Here is a 25,628-nt window from a genome sequence, read left to right as displayed (position 1 = left end):
ATCTTCTGCGTGCCCCAGTGTAGCTCTCTTGCCATGTAATTCAGCATAAACATAATACATTTATCAAGGAATCCAAAATAGATAATTCCAATCCAACAATTTAAGGCCCTTTTCACATCCCAAAATTACGGCATTGCAGATGTCTGTCACTCTCCTCAGGATAATATTAACCAATACTTCGCCTCAACTGTCTTTTCATTTATTCAGTCATCTTTTAGATAACTTGCTTCACTGTTGCCTAGTTTAAAAATTTTTGTTTTTGTGAGACCTATTTCTTTTTTTCTTGACTTTTTGTGGGTTTGATCTCCATCCTAATTTCCTTTCTACGAGTTGTATATCAACTGTTCGGTTTTCATTCTGATTTATGACTTGATCTTGTTGGTTTTGCTTTTGTGACTTAGATTGCCATTCATATTTCTTTTCTATAGGTTGTGTATCAACTAATTGATTTCCATGCTTGTCTGTGACTTGATGAGTCATCACATTAGAATCCGATACTGCTTCTCTCTTATTTATAGGTAATCCAACTGAGACATCTAAAGAATCCAAAGGCGATTCATCTACAAAGGCCTCTGTAGCTCGATGTTTTTCCTTTATTTCCAACTCCTTCTGCTTATCTTGTGTTGTGCATAAGAATGTTGAGCTCATTTTCAGAATCTTATGATGAAATTCTTCCGCTTTTTCAACAGTATTTAATTGGTATCTTTCTCCTTGATATCTCAATATTATGCCAATTGGAACATCACACCTAAATAAAATATTTTGTTTTTTAAGCTCAGTCACCAGGAATCCAAATTTCTTTCTATCCAATAACATCTTGGGCGGTAACTCTTTATATATCCAAATCTTTCTTCCAAACAGTTGCAAAGTAGAGTTAAAGGATTTTTGCACAATATTATTTCTTATTTCTTTATCTGTAAAGTAAATCACCACATCTCTGGGCAGTTGCCTTTGCTTTGCAATCCAAGAATTTACTCTATAGACTCTGTCAATCCTGCAAAATACTTCCTCAGGGTGAACCTTTAAGATCCCAGCCAGAATTTCAGAAGATATTTTCCTTAAATCATCTCTGTTATTTTCCTGTAATCCTCTCAGTCTAATCGCAAATTCTGTGAAACTGTGTTGCATCATTAAAACTTCTTTTTCAATCTGTTGTTTTATATTTTCTACATTGCAAGTCTTATGATCAGCTTCCATTTTAGATTTTTCTTCTAAGCTATTGTCTTGAGTGTTTATCAAATCATTTTCAATTCTCTGTATTTTATTGTCCAAATTATAAATCTTGTCATCAATTTCCTCCATTTTAGACTCTAATAAATTAATATTTGTATCCAACTTCATAGCAATTTCTGAAAAACCGTTAGTCACTTTTACAATCTTTCGTTGCAAATTATCATACTTTAATTGTACCAATTCTTTAATTTCCTGCTTGAATTTTTCAAAATTCTGGTTCACAATCTCATCCCTTCTTACAATCTCCTCCAAAAGAAATTCAATTATATTAAAATCAGTTTTCTGAGTCTGTAGGTTTAAAACTTGTTCATGTAGTTTGTAGATGGGGGAATCCCCCCCCTCCACTGCTTGTTTGTCTGGCTTTGTTAGTCTAAACGCCATACTTCCACACAGACAAACTCTTTTTTAAGAAAAGAAAAGAGAAGAAAAGAAAAGAAAGCTTCTTTCCAAACAAGATCAGTATCAAATCTCCAGGAAAAAGAAAACATAAAAGTAGAACTTTTTCTTCAATTGTAGCCAGCAGTATTTATTCCGCTACTTTGTGGCTTATTAAGAAACGGAAGGACTTTCCCTTTCAGCTTTCCCTGCTCAAGCCTCGGCAGTCGCCATTTTAAAATTCTTTTTTGCTTTCTTCAATATCTTTTATAAAGTAACTGAAAATACTTGCGATTTAGGGTCACAGGTCCAGATCTCATCCTCTTTAATTAATCTGTTAATTTTCTTTAAAAGGCTTGTTCTCGTCACCTGGCTCTGCAAAAAAGCAGAGGTCTCCCAAAGCCCGAAGCAGCGGCGAGGGAAATAGGGAACCTCATCCGCTTCGCCCCCAAGAGTAAAAAAAAACCTCTGGGGGCTTCGCAGAGAGCTCTACCTGCCCTCACCTGCTCTATCTCACATTTCCTTATGGAAATGGAGTTTTTTGAGCCGCCTTTCCGTTGTAAAGGCGGCTCTTTACAGGCGATGGGGCTGGCGGTCCCAAGGGACCGTCTGGCAGCGACAGAGAGCAAACCGGAAGCCGGGATGGACTTAATCTTAATTAATGTATATATCGCTCCTTTTTCATTCCACCTTCTAGGAAGGGATTTGTGGGATGAATTAGATTCAGTATTAGTTACCTTAAAGGGACGCTTTCCCCAAGCAAAAATTATATTAGCTGGAGATACTAATGCAAGACTAGGCCCCTCAATGAAGAGCTATGCTAACCGAGGCCTGGTACCAACTGGATACTTTTATAATGAGTTCACCTGGTCCTCAATGGACAAGAGGACCAATAAATATGCCCAGAGGTTAATTTCCCTGCTGTTTATGAATGATATGCAAGTACTTAGTGGCTTGAGTGATGGGTATATATATCCCTATACTTTCTCGTCCAACAAAACATCAACCTCTATTGATTATATCTGCACTTCCTCTAGTTTAGTACACCATTTTTCAGATGTAAGAGCTATATTTAGAGAGGAAAGTGACCCCTTTCCCATCACGGCTCTGGTTTCATTCTCTTCAGAAGTTAGGCCTCATTCAAGAGAGGAAATTCACACCTTAGTAAACGCCCGGGTTTATAACTACAAAAGGTTATATTGGCACAGACTTGATGTCAAATCTGTGACCACTTATTTGGGCTCAGACGAAGCCAGGCAGCTAGCAAGGGAAATCTCCCAATCTAAGCCCGGAGACAACACCCCAATGCCAGCTTATATAGAGCTAACTTCTACTCTTAAGAACTTAATGATTCAGAATGATAGAAAAGTAGATGGGATCTCTAGAAAGTGGTTTGATGATGATTGCCATAGCTTGAGGTCAAATCTAAGAGCCGCAGTTAGGAAAGTTAACTGGTCCAGACAGGATGGTGATTATTCAAATATGGTTCAACTCAGGAGAGCATACAAATCCCTCCTGAAAAACAAGAAAAGTAGCTATAATACCAGGATGTGGAAAGAGGTAGAAATGGCAGCGAAATCCCAATTCCCTACGATCTTTTGGCATAAGATAGCCGGTATATTAAAACAACGTTCCCCATTTATGGACACTGATATATCAGCAGTAAAATGGGAGAAGCACTATCTTGCTTTATTTGATGGTAATAATACAACAAATGTCTTGCAACTGGATATTCTCCAGCAGGAATTAAGGAAATGTCCGGAATGGACACCAGTTACCTCTACCGAAGTTAAACATATAATTCAATCCTTAAAGGCCGGGAAGGCCCCTGGAGAGGACTTGCTGCCTCCTGAACTCTTTAGGTCCAACATTGACTTTTGGGTACCGGTGCTGGTAGCACTGTTTACTTATATCGATAAAGTAGGGATAATCCCTGAAGGGTGGAGGTTAGCTATAGTTTTTCCAATTTTCAAGAAAGGTGACAGAGCCGCCCCATCCAACTACTGACCCATCAGTCTTCTTAATATAATTTCAAAAATGTATACGAAACATCTGCTAAATAAAATAGAGGACTGGTGCTTGGATAAGGAAATTCTGGCAAATGAGCAGGCAGGTTTTAGATCAGGTAGGTCTACCATTGACAATTGTTTTGTCCTTTCCCACTTAATTAATAAATACAAGATCCAGGAGAAAAAGCTGTATACCGCCTTTATTGACCTTACCGCTGCTTTTGATTCTATAGATAGGAACCATTTGTGGAGGAAACTACAAGTCATGGGGATGGACCCCAGACTTATTTTGTTGATCAGGACTCTCTATACTAATACGGCAATTAGAGTCAGATATGCAGCAAATGGGGCCTCAACAAACAGCATATCGACAACTAGAGGAGTGAGGCAGGGCTGCCTGCTGGGCCCTACTCTTTTTAACCTTTATATAAATGATATCCCAGCGCAGCTGGAAGATCTTCTGACGCATAGCCCCCAAATAGGCTCTAGATTTATTAACGTATTAATGTATGCCGATGACTTAGTGCTGTTTTCTAGAACCCAAATAGGAATGAGGAGACTTCTTGCCAAGCTCACACGTACTACAAACCACTTGACTATAAATGTAGCTAAATCAAAAGTTTTAGTCTTTGGCAATAAGAATAAAAAGCACAATTGGCAGATTAATGACACAAAGATTGAGCAAGTTACCCAATATACTTATCTTGGAATTGTTTTTTCCAGTGCAGGAGGTTGGACTCCGCACCATCAATACCTTTCTCAAAAGGTCAGAGCAGGAGCAAGCCTTGTATCCAAATTAAGTAAACGTATCCAACCAACCTCCATTTTACCTCTTCGTAAAGTCTTTCAGGCTAAACTTGTTCCGATCATGCTCTATGGTGCCGAAATTTGGGGTCTTACAGAGGCCCCCATATTGGAGAGAACTCAAAATAATTTGTTAAGGAGGATGCTCGGGGTAAACAATTCCACTTCAGCTGCAGCCGTCAGAGCTGAATTGGGACATTTCTCACTCTACACCTATACAATCACTAGGGCAGTAGCCTACTGGCTAAAAATGACTCAGATGGAAGCCAGCAGACTCCCCAAAATCTGCCTAGAGGAACAGCAGATTTCAAATCCTCAAAGGTATTCCTGGCTAACCCGGCTGTCAGAAATATTGAACCGATATGGCGTAGGGTTCCTGTTGTGTGACACACTGAAGCAAGTTAAACAACGGATTAAAGATATACATGGGCAAATGGACATGGCAACTCTTTCAACTAATCATTCCCTTAAACTGCTGACAGCAGTTAAAACAACTTTCACCCTGGAAAAGTATTTACATTTAGAAATGCCATCAGTGGAGAGACAGTTATTTGTTAAGTTTAGATTCGAACTTTTAGATACCAACGTTAAATTCGGCCGTTACTGGAAAATCCCGTATGACAAAAGAACATGTATATGTGGGTAAACGTCGTGGAGGACACGGCGCATATAATATTCGAATGTAGGCTGTATGAGGAAGTAAGAAAACAATATCTGTCCCCAATTATAAATAAATTTCCCCACTGGAATATAAGGCATAAATTAGCATTTCTGTTGAAGGCTGACTCTCCTCCCATGGTAAGGGCTATCACTCGCTATCTTAAAAGGATGACAGCAATACGAGCCAGTTATATCGAAAAGAATTTCATTGATTGTAAGAAAGATGAGCTGAGTTAGAGAGGAGCTATCTTATTTGGGTTATCTAGTCTTGGCAACTTAGCTATTGAAATCTGATATTGTAAAATTTTAATGTCATATATCATATATTTTTAGATTGTTATTTCTGTAACTGTTTTGCCTTTTTCCCTTTTTCTTTTCTGTTTTGTTTGAAAAGGCCTTTGGGCTATTCAATAAACAAATACAGATATTGGAAGGGCCCAAGTTCCACCCTAATTGTACCTTAAGTTGCAGAAGGGCCTCCAGGTTTTCAATACAGCCAGTTTTGTTTCCCCGTTGTGTAATATTCTGGGCAAAATACAGACTAAATGAATCTGTATGACAAGCTCTTTATGGATGACAGAAGCATGACAGAATCCCAGAGGTTCAGAACAACAACAACAAAAATGTTAGGAAATGAGAGTTGGTAGCCGATCTAATCTGTTTCTTCTGTTTAAGATCAAGAACTTTGTGTTTATTCCCACGTTTTCCTAGGGTTTGATGTTTGGTGCTAGAAACTGTTGTTGTGGATGTTGGGTGCTGCATGACAGATTTATGAGCTTTTTTCTTAGCATTTTCTTAGCAACCAGAAGGGCAAATGAAGTTTACTATAAGGAATGCATTCTCCACTTCTTCCGTAGTGGGAACTGAGTCATACAACTGCAGAATTATACAGGTATTCCTTGACTTATGACCAAATCGGGACCAAAATTTCCATTGTTAAGCAAGAATGTTGCGGAGTCATGCCCATTTTTATGACCTCTTTGCCATCATTGCTAAAAATGAATCACTGCAGTTGTTAAGTGAATCTTGCAGTCATTTTAAGCAAATCGAGCTTCCCCCATTGACTTTTCTTGCCAGAAGCCACCTCGGAAGGTCACCAATGGTGATTACATGACTCCAGGACCATCAAATACACGCCAGTTGCCAAGCATCAGAATTCTGATTACATGACCAGGGGGATGCTAGGATGGTTGTAAGTGAGAGGACCAGCTGTAAACCACTTATTTCAATGCTGTTGTAACTTCGTACGGTCACGAAACAAATGGTTATAAGTCAAGGACTACGTACAGTCCATAACCAAGGTGAGGATCCCATTCCCTGCTCTAGACTAGAATATTAGGGAGGTAGTGCTGACATAGCACGCGTTCCACTTTCTTTCTGCAGAATTGAAAAGGGTCCCTATGAAGCTCAGTCTGTCTGCAGGAACTGCAGCCTCCAAATAAACTAGGGCTATTTTGCAACTCAGTCAAAGCACGGGGAACCCGGACTATCCTCTTCAGGGCAAATGCCATGCAGGTGCTACTGGTTGAATTGATTTATTTACAAGACTTTCGACAATCCGTTCCTTGGCAGGATTCCTTAAACAGCACCATGCCAGGTTTATTCCATTCCATTCCATTCCCCTACCCGCACCCCCACCCAGTCCTAAAAGATGAGGGAAGGGTGAATCAGGAACCACACCAGGCTTTTCTTCAGCAACACTCTCTGCGCAGGTAATCCCTGAAGCCTCAATGCAAGACAGGAAAGCTCTTTCAGGGGAGTTTTGCAAGAGAAGCTTTGTGTTAATGAGACACAAAATGACTGTGCTGCTCCTAAATGCCCATTTCTAAAAAAGCAAGCCAGCAAAAACTTGTTCTTTGCCTTGACCCGTTTTATTTGAGGAATATATAGAGTGGTGAGAGAAGAGGCAACAATCCAGTTAGCAAAACTGCGCAAACCAACAAAGGACCTTCCAGACCTTCCGGACCTTCCGGACCTTCCGCTGTTTCTGACTGATGAACACAAATACATGCATACTTCATATACACATCACCCAATTACTTGCATTTAGTCTATTTAGATCAAACTGATCTGTCCCCGTCCACACACACACACAAACACAGCCAGCCGAGGGTTAAGGAAACACTTTGGAACGCACCCAGTTTCTTTATCTCCGACTTGGCAGCGATAGACACACCGTCTGCCAAGTGCCTTTATTTTCACAGAAAAACAGACAGATAAAATACTCAGCTTCCAAATGTCCGACAACAATAATTATTTCTCTCCGCAGTTCCGAACGAGGCTTTAGTGACTATCCAAGGTTAGTTTTGTTCGTCACAAGGATCACTGACCACTGCCCTCTATTATATAGTCTCTGGGGTGTGGTCCAGTGACTCAGTTCTAATCCCTAGCATGCCTCCTAAGCTGCTGCAATCGTTTCTCATGCCTTCGGAGGCGTGCGTCCAGGAATGATGTTTCTTCGTCACTCTGATCCAAGCCACCTGTCTCCCTGCTAATCTCCTCTCCCTCGGCCGGCACCTGAGACAATGCCAGAGGGGAGGGGCCTGGAGAGGGAGGCCTGGCTGACTCCTCTTCCTCATGCTCGGAGCTTTCTTCCTCCGATGGGACAGGCTCAGAGGGCGGGGCCACAACACAAACACCAGTTTGGATCAGACTGATTGCAGCCCTGCTGCTTTGCCATTTACACCCAAAGCCTCTTTAGCCGGGGATGGCTAGGACCACTTGGGGAGAGCAAGGGATTGTGGGATTTCAGCTAATGGCTAAGTGCGGAACATGTTAATTGTTTTCCTCTTTCCTTAAATGACTTCACAATGTCCAAGGTGGAACAATTTTCTACTCTGATGGGATTGTTATAGATGATCTTTCTGAAACCAGAACCATTAAATTTCACCTGAAATAAAAGGGAGAGAGGCCGTTCTCTCCTCTGCTATCATCACCACTTCCAACCACCATCAGACGGTATTTCTTTGAGAGCATTAGCCAATGCATTAGTAGAGGTGATTGTTTGCAGAAAGAGACTCCTATTTAGGGCCGTTGCCTTGGATGGCAAATGTCTTTGCTCTTCTGATTTGCTTTTCTGGGTGCACATGTCGGATAGAGATGCCTTCCCTAGGAGCTCAGCTGTTGTGCATTACTATGCATGTGTCTGTGTCTGAGTGTGACAGATCTTTGGGGTTCAACACTAGATCCTACCTATCAAGGTCACCTATAATAAATGGCTCAATGTGTACAGCCCATCTTCACACCTGTCCAATTCAGGAGACCCCCCATTCAGCCAGCTCTCTCCACGTTTACGGTTGCTAAGGTCTCCCATGCAGGATGGATGCTGCGGCCTTGTACATCTTGTTTTGCACAATGACAACAGCCCCAGCCCTAAGCAAATATTAATTCATCTCAATCAAAGGCAGGCTGTCTTTGCTGGCAGCCCAAGCTGAGTTGTTTGTGGCAGGAGGGAATTCTCCCTTACAACCAGGCTGAATCTTACCCAGCAACAGCTGCAGTCCAGCTGCTGGCAGCCTTGCTGCGCCGAGTGCTAAACCTCTCAAGGGTCAGAACTGTGGTATGTCGGTCTCCATAGCAACCAGCCAATGGGCTACTTCTGCAGAACAATTCCTCTCCTCAGGCTGAGTTGGAGAGTTAGCTCAGCCGATGGGTATGCGTCTCCAAGAGCACTAGGTTAGCAAGGTCTAGGGGGTGTATATTTTGAATTTCTTCTTAACCCTTGAGATGCAGTAGGAGGAGGGAGAGGGGGAAAGGGGTGGTATTCGTCTGGCCACCCTGAAGGGAGAGATTTTGGTGGGATAAAAAGGTGGGTATCTTAAAATTTGGGGAGAGGGAGAAAAAACCACAACAGTAAAAATGAAATTGGCAGCGGTGCACAAGTCCCTTGATTGTGCCCTGGTCTGCTTCTTCATACGGTATTGATGAAACAGGATATAAAGTACATATCTGCATATAATTCCTCCAAGTTTCAAGAAGATAACTTCTCAGCCATCTAGGGGGTTCTGATTTTCACTCAAGTAATCCAAGCTCAGAAGCCATAAGCCAGTTTAAGAATGTGGCCGGTGATCAGCAGTGCAATGTTTGGGAAATCTAAAAAGAATCAGAATTCTCAGCTTGCTTCTGTTAGTTGAGAACTGTTGTCTCTATTCACAAAGAAGACAATTTCCTCATGTGTCTAAGTGTTCTGTACTATATTATATTATACTATACTATACCATACCGTACCATACCGTACCGTACCGTACCGTACCGTACCGTACCATACCATACCATACTAATACTAATACTAATACTAATACTAATACTAATACTAATACTAATACTAATACTAATACTAATACTAATACTATACTATTCTTAGAGGGTGCAAGAATGATGATCATGATGCTATCCATTCAGTCATGCCTGACTTTTGGCAGTTCTATGGCCCAGGTCTTTCTACTTCTTCTGATCTTGCACTGCTTCTTTGAGTTTTTCTATGCTCTGGCTGGGGTCAGCTTTGACAGTGTCCAGCCATTGTGTTCTTTGGCAGCCTAGTTTCCTTTTACTGGTAACTCTTCCAAACATACTTGCTTTCTCTTCTCAGCCATTAAGCTCATTAAGTCACCCTGGTCTAATCTGGTCACCTTAAGAGGCTGGTAACCTCTTGAAATTATTGCAATAATTGGAATGATTATTGGAAGATAAAAGGGGAATTTTAAGAAGAAACATTTAGAAGCTTTGGGTTGTTTTGTGGTGTTCAGTTAAACTAGTTCCTTTGCAGGGAATGATCTGTATTTACTGACTGTTTGCATTCATTGCAGACCTATCTTTTTCTGTCCAGAGCATAAAATCACATTTAGCTACCAAGTGCTGTGGATTAATATATACCAGTTGCCACAAAATATTTTGAGCCACTTGATGTCCTTGACTGGACAGTCCTGTGTTCTAAAGTTATTAAAGTCCATTCTCTATTTCAGGGAGAGGCCCCAGGTAGCTCATAGGCTGCATGTGACTTTTTGTAGCATCTTGTACAACTATTTGTCTAGCATCTTTGGACAACTATTTGTCTGGAATAGGGTTTCCTGCTTGAGCAGGGGCTTGGAGTGGAAGAATAACAGAATAGAATAATAGAAGGGACCTTGGGAGTCTTCTAGTCCAACCCTTAATAAATTTGAGGGGCTGCCCCAAAGAAGAGGGGGTCAACATATTTTCCAAAGCACAAGAAGGCAAGACAAGAAGCAATGGATGGAAACTAATCAAGGAGAGAAGCAACTTAGAACTAAGGAGAAATTTCCTGACAGTGAGAACAATTAACCAGTGGAACAGCTTGCCTTCAGAAGTTGTGGGTGCTCCATTACTGGAGGTTTTTAAGAAGAGACTGAACACCCACTTGTCTCAAATGGTAAAGGGCTTCCTGGCTCAGCAGGGGGTTGGAGTAGAAGACCTTCAAGGTCCCTTCTGTTGCCAGTTTATTACACTAGCTGATGGTCTCTCGTTGACCAGTACACCCCCGCTCTGGGAGAATTGTCCTACTGAGGGATCACACATTTTTACTTGGCATAGTGGCAGTTGAATTCATATGCATCTTAAGAACATAAAAATAAGGAAAGTTGTTTTAAAAAGCCATTCCAAGTCCCAGAAAGAAATGCAGTGATTTAAAACCTTCATGGAAAACTCATGGAAAAGTTATCGGCCAATCAGAGCTGGGGACAGTTCAGTTACACAGTCTCAATAGTTTCACTGTAGCTGTTTAGCTGGCATCTGCTTTTCCCTGCTTCAAAACTCCCGAGTAAGTGGCAATGTAATAATGACCATTAAGTTATCTCTTTATTCTGTACTTGTTTTGAAGTATCCTATTTTCAAACTTCAGAATTTGTATATGAAAGCACTCACTGGAGTCTCAGTTGGTAGATTTAATTGAAACTCCATCTTCTGTGGCTAGACAGAAACACGAGTATTTATCTTAGACTGTATAATGTTGGTCAAGAGATACCCAGTGGTATGATTAAGTTATTACAATATTTGTCCCAGTTTGTTGGAGTGGAAATGATTATACTGTCTATATCACCTCTTTTCCTCTTTCTCTCATGCATTAAGACAACATTTCTTGGCTTCTTACAATGCCGTTTCCCACAACATCTGAAAGAAATTCTAATCTGAGCAAATTTGCTGAAACCAGAGTTTGATATCTTGATTTTCAGGGAATTTTTGAAACTCCACTTTCCAATTTTGGAGGCCAGTTACTATCACATAGGAAATCAAAGGCTGGAAAAGTAGGCTCCCAAGTTTCCTTCTTCTGCAAGAGAGGATTCTATCCTTCTACCTCTTTCTCAAAATGCTTGAACATTTTTCAAAGAATTTGGGAAAGGCTGACAAATTGGATAGATGTGTGAAGGAGGCTACTGTATTTCAGTTTTCTGTAACTGATCTGCCCAGCAATGATTTAGCTTCTTTCCTACAGCAGCTTCCTGCTTGAGTGGGAGGTTGGACTAGAAGGCCTCCAAGATCCCTTCCAACTCTGCTACAGGTGTCTTCAACTTGTAACAGTTTGATTAGTGACCACTGAAAGTTGCAACAGCACTGGAAAAAGTGACTTATGACCATTTTTCACACTTACGACTGTTGCAGCATCCCCAGGGTCACATGATCAAAATTCAGATTCTTAGCAGCTGTCTCATATTTATGATGGTTGCGGTGTCCTGGGATCATGTGATCCCTTTGCAAAATCAATGGGGAAACCAGATTCACTTACTAACTTAACAACTGTGGCAAGAAAGCTCATAAAATGGGACAAAACTCATTTAACAAATGTCTCACTTAGCCACAAAAATGTTAGGCTCAATTGTGGTTATAAGTGGAGGAGTACCTGTATTCTGTTAAAGCTTGTTGAATTAAACCGTTGGAGAGAAAAGAACAGAGAGCGAAAGAAGGCCAAGCCTTCTGTTGTGAAAAGGGCTAAAAGGTCCCCCATAAGGCTCCCACATACCTTACAGGTGGAATCTTGTTTTATCTATTCTTCTGCATTGGGAAGTATTGTTTCAGTGGGTCAGGAAGTGGAGTGAATTCATTGCTTCTGTGAAAATGAGGGGCATTCAAAGTGCAGCTGCCTTGAACTGGTTCAAAGGAATGATCCAATTTGTACAAGACTTGATTTTGAGGAAGCAGGATGGCTCGCTGCCTGCAACTTTAGTTGAGCCCCCTCCCCTCTTTTCTGTTGTCCTTATGCTTCTGCCCATGCATAAACATTAGGCAGTAGACTGCCAAAAGCCCTTGAAGTGGCTGCTTTGATGGGACTTGGCCACGTCAAGCTTTGATATGTTTTGGGCCCCTTTGAGGTTTTGCAGAATAGCCAGAAAGAGTCTGTTCGGGAAAGCAAGCCTACAATTGAGGCAGCCTGCTTCTCTGAGGCTTTGCACAACCTTCAGGAAAACTCTGCAATACCTGCAGGACTTTTTCAAAGATGCACAAAGCTCTTCCTTGGGTAATTCATTTGCATGATCCAATAGCATTCTTTGAAGATTAGACCTGGCGGGAAATTTGTCGTACCTCTGATCCAACCTTCTTCCTTGAATTAGAAAACATTTTAAAACTTTTCCAATACATCATGCAAATAGGTTATGCTAATGAAAGCTGCATTGTAGATCATGGATCCATCTACTTCAATATTCTTTTATTAGTCAAGTTGACAAGTAATAGCAAGCTATTGGAATTAGCAAGTATTAATAAGAGACTTGATGTCTTCCAACAAAGATGCCTTTGCCAAATCCTGAAGATTCACTATCTTGACCATATCACTAACAAAGAAGTGCTCCAAAAGAATTTCTCCTGCAAACTACACAACATTGTCACATGCAGAAGACCCCAACTTGCAGGTCATATTCTCCGCATGGAGAACAATTGAATTCCCATGGTGGCAGTGAGATGGACCCCTGTGCCTGCCACCCCCCACCCCCCTTGGATGCAAAACCATCAATAGGATCCCCTTGAAATACATGGTGAAGAACATTCACGGAAGGCTTAAAGACTCTAAACATCACATGGGAAGATGCTGAAATACCGCCGATGACCAAAAATGATGGAGATCCCTTGATGCCCGAAATGCTACAGGGTCTAATGCTTAAGCTAATGCTAAATCTGTCAGGCACTGGGGAAATCAGGAGATTCAGGCAATTCAAATGAGTATAAAGATTTATTGCAAGCTTAAGCTCTCTACAAGAATCCAACCAAATAACAGTCAAGGGAAATGCGCGGGAGATAAGAGAGGCATTCAAGGCAGGCACACAGGGGCTCATGACTTATGTCATTTGACCCCTTTCTTGGGCTCAGCCTGGTCATCTCCTACAAAACCAGGCTGACAACAGGTCTCTTAGATTTTGAGCAGATATAGTCCCCAAATATATACAGTGGTGTAACTGAAGCCATCCAGCCTCAAACCTTTCTCTGAGTGAAACATTTGTTCTCCTGTGAAGTTGTAATCATTGGCCTGACTAACTTTGGCACTTGAATTCCTTCCGAGTTCTTTATCTAAACTGTGTATTTTGGAACAAGTCAGCACAACACATGGTGTGGGTAAATAGCTCCTTCAATCTGTTTCAAACCAACACAGGTTGTTATTAATAAATTGTGTTCCAACACAATAAATTGCTGCCTATTTATGATTGGGACAAGTTTTGTTGCAATAATCAAAGAGTTATATAGATTACACAAAATTAATTAGAGTCTTTATCTAAGCCCTATGTTTTAATGTATCAACACAGTACAAGGGGTGGAGAAACAGCTTCTTAGATCTCCTTAAAACTCTTAAAATCAGATTACAACTTCAATGGTGCTCCTAGGAAGTATGTCTTCCTTAACTAAATATGTAATTTTGCAGAGGGTGACGAGTTTCTTAAGTAGAAGGAATATTATGGTCTTGTGCTATTGGTTGTCTTTAAGGTAATAACCCTGGGATGAGAATACACAGCTTGCCTCTACCGGTGACAATATTTCGTTGATCTTTTTTTGTGGTAAGGACTAAGTTGGGTGAAGCTGTTTTCTTGCAGTCACTCCCCTCCATCCAGCTTCCTTTGACACCTTCTGCTCAGAACAAAGAAAAGAAACTATGGAGGAATGGGGAAGTAAATGTGTGAGGACTTCTTATATAAATATTAATGTAAAGATTTACACAACTTTCAGTAAAGGATGACCATATTTCACTATAACTACATACAATATCAAGTTTTCAGTCTTCTGAGTAATGGGCATTCTAATTACTTATTGTAAAATATTGACTGTCACCAAAAGATAAAACTAACAATATAATAGAAGCAGCACTTTTCTGGAATGACTGCTAGGACATCTTTTAGGTAGTCCTGGGGCCCAGTAATTACAGATGGTCCTACTGTAGAGAAAGGGGCCAAGGGCTTTACATGAACAATCAGATACTCTGATCTTGTAGGAGAAGAGCAGGAAGAGTTGGGGGGAGGAGTCAAGTACATTATCAGCTAAGAATCATTATGTTGCCACAAACAATCCAAGACCAACCCCTCCTGAATTTTGTTGGCCCTTATCTGATGCCAATTTAGTACTGAATTTTAGTTGACCATATTCTTGCATATAGGCTTGAATATACAGTATCTTCTGTGTTGCAACCTAACCTGATTCTTGTGTCTGACAGACCTCTATGTAATCTCCTACATGCACAAAGGATATTACATGCATTAGAGAATGCATTCCAGAAATCAAGACAATGGATTCTGCAGTGTGTTTATGCAAATAGGGCTAGGCCAAGGCTAGCCTGATATAAAATCCTTATATATGCGTACTGATATATTCAGAGGTTGCATATTTGTCTCAGAAAGAACCATTTGGTTTTACCGCATTCCTAAGGCTGCAAAGGAAAATGTTGTGGGGAAAATGCTGGAGTATTTGATATAAATAATTTCTGTTTCTGCGGGGCAAGTGTGTGCTTACCCTTGTGCTTTTTCAAGCCCATGTTGTTCAGCTTCTTCAGGAGCTCATCTAAGACCCGTCATTTCTGCAGATTAATTGCAAAGTATCCACTGGCTACAGTGAGTCATCTTTTCTCTTCATGATGAAAATGATATCCAAATTATGTTGATTACATGCCGCTAAAGTATGCAAATGAGTTACATTTCCTACTGCTCATGATGTAGTTTCTGATGAGTCTCTCAGGGCTCTAACAAGTTCCTTACTTCTGCCTGGAGGGGGGAAAAACAATTAGTTTTTTTTAAAAAAAATAAAATAAACTGGAAACAAGCCTGTCATCTTTTCAAATTGTCAGGTGAGAGAGATATCTAACCCCTCTGCTGTCCAAGGACAAAGTTCTAAATGAAGACCATTGGAAGGTGTTTGGTGAACAAATTCCATTGATAAGACATGCTGCTGGATGTCCCAGGTATTGAAAAAAATGATATTTCAGAATGGCTGGCTGGGTAGGAATAGCATCATATAGCTTTATATTGTTTATCTTGCATACAAGAAGACCGGACCACAAAGAAGAGAGATTCAACCTATTCTCCAAAGCACCTGAAGACAGGACCAGAAGCAATGGATGGAAACTAATCAAGGAGAGAACCAACCTAGAACTAAGGAGGAATTTCCTAACAGTGAGAACAATTAACCAGTGGAATGATTTGCCTCCAGAAGTTGCAGGTGCTCCAACGGTGGAGGCTTTTAAGAAGACATTGGACAACCATTTGTCTGAAATGGCATAGGGTTTCTATTTCTGCAGGGGGGTGGACTAGCAAACCTCCAAGATCCCTTCCAACTCTGTTATTCTGTTCTGTTAAGTTCTTGGTTAGATGAAGCTCCTATTGTAGTTCCAAAATGTTTCAGTTGCAATCAGAAACCAAGTCCAAAAGTTAACAGAAAACAGAAAAAAGTTGTGCAAATCTGGATTGTTATTCCCACTTTATCAACAGTTGTTTACGTTCTTCAAGTAAATAACTATTTGTGAGAAAGTTCTATATACAGTATATATCACATGATAGCTTTAACTACAGAAAGGGAGTAGCAGACTATTATCTAGCTGGACATTATGATAAGGAATGTGGTAAGCCAGTTTTTCCCCATATCTAGTTTTTGAGTGGTGGTGGCACTAAACGTGATGCTTGGCTTCCCCTTGTGGCTAGAGATAACTTATTGCAAGCATTTACACACAACTTGTTCAGCTGGTGTGGCTGTGATATAGTTTGTCTTGATCTCTTTAGAAGACACTGAAGTATGATGACTTTTCCAGCTGCTTACCCAGGTTCCTTTTAGTAACAGGGCAGGGAAGATTTGAATTAGTTTAGCTTGAATTTGAACAACATTTTTAAGGGATCTCTTTCATTAAGTCATGCCTTCAACCATCTCATCTCAAAAACGTCAGAGATGTCTTTGATTTCATCATTGCTGCATGCAATGTCCAACTTTAAACATTCACAGAGAGAAGCATTTGAATTGGATGCTAGGTAGTGATCAAAGGCAATGTTTGACTGTAATGTGTGAATGACTGCACAAGTCTGGGTTGTTTTTCCCTGTCACCACCAGTATTCCCTAACAATTGTCTTCTGATTATTGTTGAGAAAGGTCACAGGTTGCTACTTGTTTCCCCCCTCCAATGTTTCTCAACTTCTGACTCAACTTTGGATGGACGTTAATATGGTTTTGTATAGTTCATTTGTATGAAACACTTTAAAAATTGTTCCCTTCATTTAGTGACTCTTTGAAGTTATGACGGCACCGAAAGAAAATGACCTACAACTGGACCTCACACTTGCAAACTATCCCAGCATACTCAAGTCACATGTTTGTGATCTGCATGCTTGGCAACCAGCTCGCTTTTACAATGATTGCAACATCCTGGGATATCACGATAGCCATTTGTGTCCTTCCCAACCAGCTCCTGTAAATGGGGAAGCCAGCAGGAAAGGTCACAAGTCACGGTCACGTGATGGCTTGCTTAATGACCGTAGTGATTTGCTTAAAGCGTTGCAGCAAATAAGCTGTAAAATCAGGTGCAATCACACGATCCTCATTTAATGACCCAACAAATTTTTTGTCTCAATTGTGGTCGTAAGTTGAGGACTACCTATAATGCCAATCACAGAAGGAGGATTAGAGGGATAGGGATAAAGCCGAAAAAAGGAAAGGAAGAAGGTTAGAACAGGGGATAAGAACAGGTGAAAGTCAAAGAGCTTCCAAAGAGGAAAATGCCAGTATATTTCAGATAATAAAGGGGGGGGGATTCAAAACAGGCAAAACTCTTTTGGGAATATTTTGGAAAAAAGATCAGCCTATTTCTAGTTTGATCCTTTATTAAATCTCTGTGAAGCATGAACCTGAGAAAATGGGCACCAATGCAAAAGAACATCACTCCCATTTAGAAAAAAAAAAGTTTCCAAGCACACATATAGAACTGATAGAAGAGAAACATAAGATTCCTGGAGAAGAACTGAAGTATCTCCAATTCCCCAATTTCTTCTATGTGAAAGAAGATGTTCTTTTTCTACCTTGTTTTCAGGAAGTTTGAGAAATTCTTTTGGATTTCTCTTGGAGATTTTATTTTGTTTTTATTTAGTTAGTTATTCTCTTGGAAATGGTGGAGGGAATTGTTTCTGTAGTTGTATTCAATCTTCTGAACACCAAACTTCTCCTCTCAGAAAATCTCCCTGGGTCTCCCATTAGGATTTTGGTGAAGGATAGGAAGCCAGGAAGACCTTAAATTGAAAGTATTCACAAACACTTAAAATATCAACCATTTTTCCAACACAGCTCTAGAAACTGAAGAACTCTATAGTTCTTTGGATGTGATCCTTATCTTTATCTTTTCTTTATCTTTTATTAGATTTGTATACCGCCCTTCTCCTTTCGGACTCAGGGTGGTGAACAGCCAAAATAAAAACATTTGTACACAAAAGTTAAAATAATTATTAAAAATAATTAAATGAAATTTGGCCCATAATTTAAAACCTATCAATTAAAAATCAGTATCAAACGTTAAAACCAACATGGAATCAGGCCAGCCCGGCTAACTGAAAAAAGTAAGTTTTTAGGGCCCGACGAAAAGTCCGGAGGTCTGGGATCACTCGTATCTCTATTGCAAGATTAAGCTCTCTAACGGTCAAGGGAAATTAGTGGGAGTTAAGAATAGAAAGGAGTTCAAGATGGGCTGGACTTAGAACTCTTGTGGGCCCGCAGGGACTCTTCTATTTATTTATTTATTTATTTAATTTGTATACCACCCTTCTCCCAGAAGGGACTCAGGGCGGTGAACAGCCAAAATTAAAAAACATACAAATACGAAAGTTAAGATAATTAAAAAGAATTAAATCACTAGCTTCCCAATTTAAAACCCCCAAATCCATAAAATTTAAAATCCCAATTTAAAAACCATTTAGGCTAGGCCGGCTTGATGGAATAAAAACATCTTCAGGGCTTTACGGAAGGTCCGGAGGTCCGGGATCAATCGTATTCCAGGAGGCAGCTCATTCCACAGGGCGGGTGCCCCCACAGAGAAGGCTCTCCCCCTGGGGGCCACCAGCCGACATTGCCTGACCAACGGCACCCTGAGGAGGCCCTCTCTGTGAGAGCGTATTGGCCGGTGGGAGGTTATCGGTAGCAGCAGGCGGTCTCGCAAATACCCTGGCCCTAAGCCATGGAGCGCTTTAAAGGTGGTCACCAACACCTTGAAGCGCACCCGGAAGTCCACCGGAAGCCAATGCAGCTCGCGCAGGAGAGGTGTCACGTGGGAGCGCCCCGTCGCTCCCATAATCCCCCACGCACCCGCATTTTGCACCAGTTGGAGTCTCCGGGTGCACCCCAAAGGGAGCCCCATGTAGAGAGCATTACAATGGTCCAGACGAGAAGTGACAAGTGCTTAAGTGACCATGCGTAAGGAGTCCCGATCTAGAAAGGGGCGCAACTGGTGTATCAGGCGAACCTGATAGAAATCCCCCCTGGCCACGGCCGTTGTATGCTCTTCTAAAGACAGCCGTGCGTCCAGGAGGACGCCCAAGTTGTGGGCCCTTTCCTTAGTATATTACACTGGAAAATTTTGAGCCTTTGTACATTGTCTGCCATTGCCCTTGGAGATTTGCAATAATTGAACCAGAAGTTATCACAAAGGTGCTCTTTCAAAAGGCAACTGGACTTTGGTTTTTTTTCCCTTGAGAAAGAAAACGCTTCGCTTCTCATCCAAGAAGCTTCATTAGAACTGATGAAACTTCTTGGGTGAGAAGCAAAACATCTTCCTCAAGGAAAAAAAACATTGTCCAGTTGCCTTTTGAAAAAGCATCTTTGAGGCAACCATGACCTGGATGACTGAGAATCTCCAAAGACAGAAATCATCACCTTACATAGTAATTACTGCTTGAGTTTTTTTATGAGCTGTCTTATGCAAAATGACAGTTGCATTATAATTGCAATAATAGCCACTCTGTAAAACTGTACGTGCTTACCTATATGTGCATTTCAATGGAGATTGGTACCTTGGTTTTCCATCCAAAATATTGCCGGAATTGTCTTATTTCTTATTAGGTTCATTCTGAGCTGGGTTGCTAAATTTCAGAGAAACACCAGTATGGGGAGATTTACTTATCGTTGGCAAGTTGTCCATATTAAATGTGACATCAAATGCAGCAAAATTAGGGTGTTTTTTTTTTTTTGGTTTTTTTTTTGCTCCTCTCATGCAGTATTTTTCTTGTAACTGAAGTGAACAATGCCGTTGCCATAGAAACAGCCTTTCTGCAAAAGGTCACTTGCAAGAAACTGTGTTTTAGGTGCAACTCTAGGAGATTATGGGGGATTAGCTATATATGTACAGTGTGTGTGCGTGTGTGTATACACACACATATATTACTATATACTGTATAATGGGGATATATATAATAAACCTCTCTCTCTCTCTTTCTTTCCTTGAAAAAATATAAACAAATATCCAGTTGGACGGTTCTTTCACTAAATTAAAAAATCAATGATAAAAACTTTATTTATGCAATAAAGTGATATCTGAAATAGTTACTCTCTGAATGTGTATGTATATTTAACTTGGTTTTAATTAAACATGAGTCAGAATTACGACTGTGGTAAGACAATATAATTTCCAAATTCCCTGTGCAGTTTTTAAATGTTGGCTTTGTTATAAACCTCCTGATGGACTTGAATCCTCAGAACAGAGTTTATGCTGTCTTTTCCATACCCTACAGTGTATTGGAAAGAACCACTCAGGGTGAATAATTGTGAAAAAACGGGGAAATGCAGTAAAAAAAAAAGTGAACTTAAAGAATTGCTCCATCAGAGCTGCCATTTTGAATAAGGCTTTCATCATTGCAAACAATCCATGTTGTGGACATCTCCTGAATTGGTAGAAAATATACACAAATGGGGGTCTCAGTGATATGCAACCCTTTGCCTCAAAAGCTTTGCTTCCAATTTTGGGAATTTCTCTAAAAGCGGCCTCCACCTTGTAATAAAAAAAATGGGTTTTGTTCTAGCTGAATCAGCTTGTTTGAGTATGGTTTCTGGCACATCATTCAAAAGTCAACTTTTGGCCTGTGATTCAAACCATTACTATGAAAACAATATTTAAAGGTGCTGAAAATGTTTATGAAAATATCCATGGGCTTATATCATGGACACTCCATACAAGTTTGGTTGATGTAACCTCTTTTTATAGATTGTCTGTCTATCCCAGGAGTGTCAAACTTGATTTCATTAAGGGCCGCATCAGGGTTGTGTTTGACCTTGGGGGGCTGGGGTGGGCATGGCCAGAGTGGGCATGTCCAGCTCGACGTCACTCGTGTCGGGGGCACCTGTGGCGGCCCGAGTGCTCTGCCAGTGAAACCAGGCTCCCAAGCTCCATTTTCGGCTGCGATGGCCTCTTGCAACCCTCTTCCAGCAAAAACGGAGTTTGAGAGTGCTGCCCACAGCCCTTGCGAGCTCCGTTTTCAGCTGCGATAGCCTCCTGCATCCCTCTGCCAGCAAAAATGGAGGTCGGGAGGGCAGCACACAGCCCTCCCGACCTCCGTTTTCACTGGCAGAGGCACCACAGGCCGGTTCTTCACTGTTTCCAGGTGGCTCCATGGGCCAGATCTAAGCACCCCATGGGCTGAATCCGGCCCTGGGCCTTGAGTTTGACACCCCTGGTCATCCATTCCAATCCATTCTGTTCCACTCACTTCCATTCCATTCCATTCCATTCCATTCCATTCCATTTATATTAATGAAAATTCTCAGTGAATTCAAGTTAATCAGTCTGTTCATCTCACTTGTTCCCTCCCATCTTCCTCCATGACCATCACCAAGAGATAGATTCTGCCCAAAGGCAACAGAGAATTTGTTAAACTTCTCCTAATCCATTTTTTAAAAAGCCATTTACTACAGTTTTAGGAACAGGAAAGGATTCTCTACAGCAGCGGCAAGATTAAAGGATGGCCAGCTATGATGCATGATACACATCACTGTATGTCCTGCAGAATCACCTTTATCTAGTCCTTCGGGAGTAGGGCGGTATATAAATTTAATAATAGCAAAATGTATCCTAATAAGAGAACTAATCCTTTCCAGAATTTTGCACATGAATATTTAACTTCCAAACTTCAGAACTGCATTATCTGTGGAGATAGATGGAGATGCTACACTCATGGTCAGTAGTGAAGATTGATGGGATTTGAGTTCAGCAACATCTGGAAGATCACATGTTCCCATCTGTCTCTATATTTTAGATGTTTATATAGGTAAACTGTGAATTGCTTTTTTTCAGGTCGTTCCTTCCACTGATGAAGATTGATTTGAATTCTTATCCTGTCTACCAAGTTATTGATGGTCCATGGTGAAACTGTAAAGCCTTTAAGCTTGATGGACCATTCTCCACATTTTAATTTACGCCATTGATGGGTACAGTGAACAGAATCTGAATAGACGAGAACTGAGGAACTGCACTTACTACCTCTTGCCAATTGCAAAACAATCCATTAAAAAGTAATTTCTAGGTATGAATTTTCAATTGATTCTTAATCTATCCAATAATTATTTCAGATTAATGCATTATATGTTTAATCAATTACATTTATTGTGTCAATTACTGACAGTTGCCTCAGAAGATGCTATTTCTTGAAAAATCCATGGTAACTGCCCACTGCATATCTATTCATTTTCTGTCTGGCATAACTGTTGATGAGATTAATGGGAGAATAATAACTATGATATTGCTCTTGTTTTGCATGGATAAAACTCTAAGGAAGTACTGGAAAAAATCTCTTAAGCAGAGTACCCAATGTTAGGTTAAATAGGCATAGTTTGAGCTGCATAAGGCAGTCTTCAACAAGTAATCTTCACTGGGACAATCAACCCGGTTTCCCCAATTGGGACCATCAGCTTGGTTCCCCCAATCATTAAGTGAAGCAGGCACTAAGTGAAACATCATGATTTTGCTATTGTAAATTCAGATTTCCTTTATTTTACAGACCTGTGAAGATCATAAATGCAAAGATTGCTCGTAAAATTACTTTTTCACCCCCATCATAACTGCAAATGATTGCTAAATGAGGGCTACTTTTAATCAATAATGGGACCTTTGCTGTTGTTTACAGGGCAGCCAAGATATCTTATTTTGATATTGTTGCTGCTGAAAAACAAACTCAACAATATTAGCACAAAAAGGTTAAGCCAATTCACATATTATGGAGTGATAATAGGGTTGTAATTCTCAATCAAATTATTTCTGCTGATTCAGAAAATGGGTCACAGAATCTGGTTAGAAGGTATTGACAAATATTTCTTGCTCATTCCTTGTTGAAAGTTTGTGTGACATGTGCCTATTGAAGGAAATATGGGGTCATCTCCTTTCTTTAGGAGTGGTTTCATTCAGGGGTGGGTTCTAATTTTTTTTACTACTGGTTCTGTGGGCGTGGCTTATTTTGTGGGTGTTGCTTGGAGGTCATGTGACTAGGTGGGCGTGGCTAGCTGGTCAGAGTCATTTCTGGAAGGTCCTCACACTTACGACCAGTTCTCGCACTTACGACCCAACTCATTTGTTTGCTTTTAACACTGATCAGCTGTAGGATGGCCCTTTGAAGCCCCGCGGCAAGAGTTTAAACAGTTTTTTTCCCTCTAGTCATCAGCTGGGACTCAGGAGGCAGCAATAGATTGGGGGTGGTACTAAATAAAAGGTAAGAATAACGTGGGGGGTGGGGGGTGGGAGGGCAGGGGGGGAGAACCGGTTCGGTGATGTCATATCGTCACCGCTACCGGCTCGGCCGAACCGGACCGAACTGGGAGGAACCCACCACTGGTTTCATTGAAGAAGACTTAGCCGAAAGATTTTATTACATTTGTTGGTATAAAAATATGCCTATTGGCTAGGAAAACTAGGCTTCGGTTCTCATCTCTCTTGCAGCCTGACTTCATGGTGTATGTAACCTACTACTATTCTTTGCGGTACATTCTGTGATTTTTGCAGTAAAGCTCATATGAACATTTTCACATCGTTATTCCGGAAACTAATCAAGGAGAGAATCAACCTAGAAATAAGGAGAAGTTTCCTGACAATTAGAACAAATAATCAGTGGAACAGCTTGCCTTCTGAAGATGTGAGTGCTAGAGGTTTTTAAGAAGAGACTGGACAGCCACTTGTCTGGAATGGTAGGGTCTTCTGCTTGAACAGGGGATTGGACTAGAAGACCTCCAAGGTTTCTTCCAACTCTTTTGTTCTGTTATTCTGTTACATATATCTGAATAGCAGAAGGAGGAATAAATAGACCTGTTTTTCCCATCAGTGACTCCATGGTCAACAAGTATAAGATAGGGGGCTTTCTGGATGAGCCATTGCTGGATCTTCCCTTAAAGGCTATAGCTGGACCACCTAAAGATACAAGAGAAGTAGCGTTGGATCTTGACTTGATGTCCTGTCAAGCGTATAACTCGAGCAGCTTATAAGCAAATTCTAGAAAAACAACAACAGCAGAGGTCTAAGCCACCACAAGACAAGAAGGGAGTCAAGGGCAAAACACAAGAACTTGAAGCCATGGGAGGAGCTAAGCCGAAGACTTCTGGTCTGGAACAGAAACTTCAGCAAATGCTCTTATCGCTTCAGGAGAATCCAAATGACAATTAAGTTTTTATCTTGGAATGTGAACGGATTGAATTCACCACAGAAAAGAAAGAAATTATTTCATTACTTGAGACAATTTAATAATGATGTTATTTGTTTACAAGAAACTCATATCACACAAGATCAAAAATATTTGATAAATTCTAGATTAGGAGCACAATTTATAGCTTCAAATTCAGAGAAAAAGAATTTATATAAACAAAAGATTGTCAGCTAAAATTATAGAAACAGATGATTGTAGAAGATAAATAGCAATTGAACTTTATACAGATAATGGTCCAATTCTGGTGATTGGAATTTATGCTCCTAATCAACAACAAGAAAATTTTTATAAAATATTGTATTCCAAAATATTACAATGGGATTATAGATCTATTTTAATTATGGGAGATTGGAACGGAGTAATAGATCTTAAAAAAGATAAAAAGAGCTTGGCAAAGTCATGTGTTAAACTACCACAGATTTTCTTCGATATGAAAGAAGATTTGGAATTGAAAGATATATGGAGAGTGCATAACCCAAAAGAACTGGACTTTACTTTTTTTTCAGATAGACACAGATCCTTCTCTAGGATTGATTTTATTTTACTTACAGTCGATTTACTCTCAAAAACAAAGAAAACAAAGATATTTCCAAGGACTTTATCTGACCACAGCCCGGTATGGATAGAAATAGAAATGGGAAAGAATGAGAGAAGATCTTGGAGAGTAAATGAAAATTTGTTTAGATATGAAAAGAATGTAAATGAACTTAAAAAACAAATGAAGGAATTTTTTGAAATGAACTTGAATAAGGGTACCCTTATTGAAATTGTTTGGGATGCGAGCAAGGCGTATATGCGGGGGGTACTGATTTATATGAATTCTAAACATAAATCAAATCGACAAAGAAAAAGATTAGAATTGGAAGGGGAGATAAAGAAAAAAGAGCAGTTGCTTATAAAAAATCCAACAGATGAAAAATTACAAGGAGTTATAAAACTTTTGAAAGATCAATTCCATATGCTTACAGCGGAACAAGCAGCAACTAACTTACAATTTGCGAAACACAATATATTTTGTAATGCCAATAAACCGGGAAGTTGGTTGGCTTACACACTGAGGAAACAGCAGAGTACTCGGACTATTGGGAGTATTGAGTATAGAGGGAAGGAAGTATTTCAACAAAGACTAATCAAAGAAGCCTTTTTAGATTATTACACCAAACTATATGCCAAAGATGATATACAGAATGAACTTATAAATAAATATCTAGAAGAAAAGAGAGTTATAAAAATTTCTAATGATCAAAAGGAAAGAACGAGTTTACCAATAACAGCTGAGGAGATTATTGTTGCTATTAAACAACTGAAAACAGCTAAAGCTCCAGGAACGGATGGTTTAACTGCGGTGTACTATAAAACTTTACAAGCAGAAATGATTGAACATCTTAAAGACTTATTTTGTAGCATACAACAAGGGGGAAAAATA

General features: G+C 40.2%; 1 protein-coding gene across 29 annotated transcripts in view; it reads left to right on the top strand.

The window, feature by feature from the left end:
• PKNOX2 (PBX/knotted 1 homeobox 2) overlaps nt 1-25,628 on the top strand; it is a 338,759-nt gene that overhangs the window by 138,701 nt on the left and 174,430 nt on the right. For 15 of the 29 annotated variants that reach the window (XM_087875587.1, XM_087875603.1, XM_087875615.1 and 12 more), the window contains one exon: nt 21,811-22,039. The exons of 8 other annotated variants lie outside the window; for them this stretch is intronic. The gene's annotated coding sequence lies outside the window, so the exon portion shown is untranslated. Of the gene's footprint in view, nt 1-15,348; nt 15,463-21,264; nt 21,694-21,810; nt 22,040-25,628 lie in introns of those variants that run through there. 6 more of the 29 variants (XM_087875597.1, XM_087875589.1, XM_087875596.1 and 3 more) reach the window with 2 other exon arrangements.

Source organism: Pantherophis guttatus, chromosome 9 (assembly GCF_059756535.1).
Source record: "Pantherophis guttatus breed Tessera chromosome 9, ASM5975653v1, whole genome shotgun sequence".
NCBI lineage: Eukaryota > Metazoa > Chordata > Lepidosauria > Squamata > Colubridae > Pantherophis > Pantherophis guttatus.
This window is presented reverse-complemented; position numbering and strand designations above follow the sequence as displayed.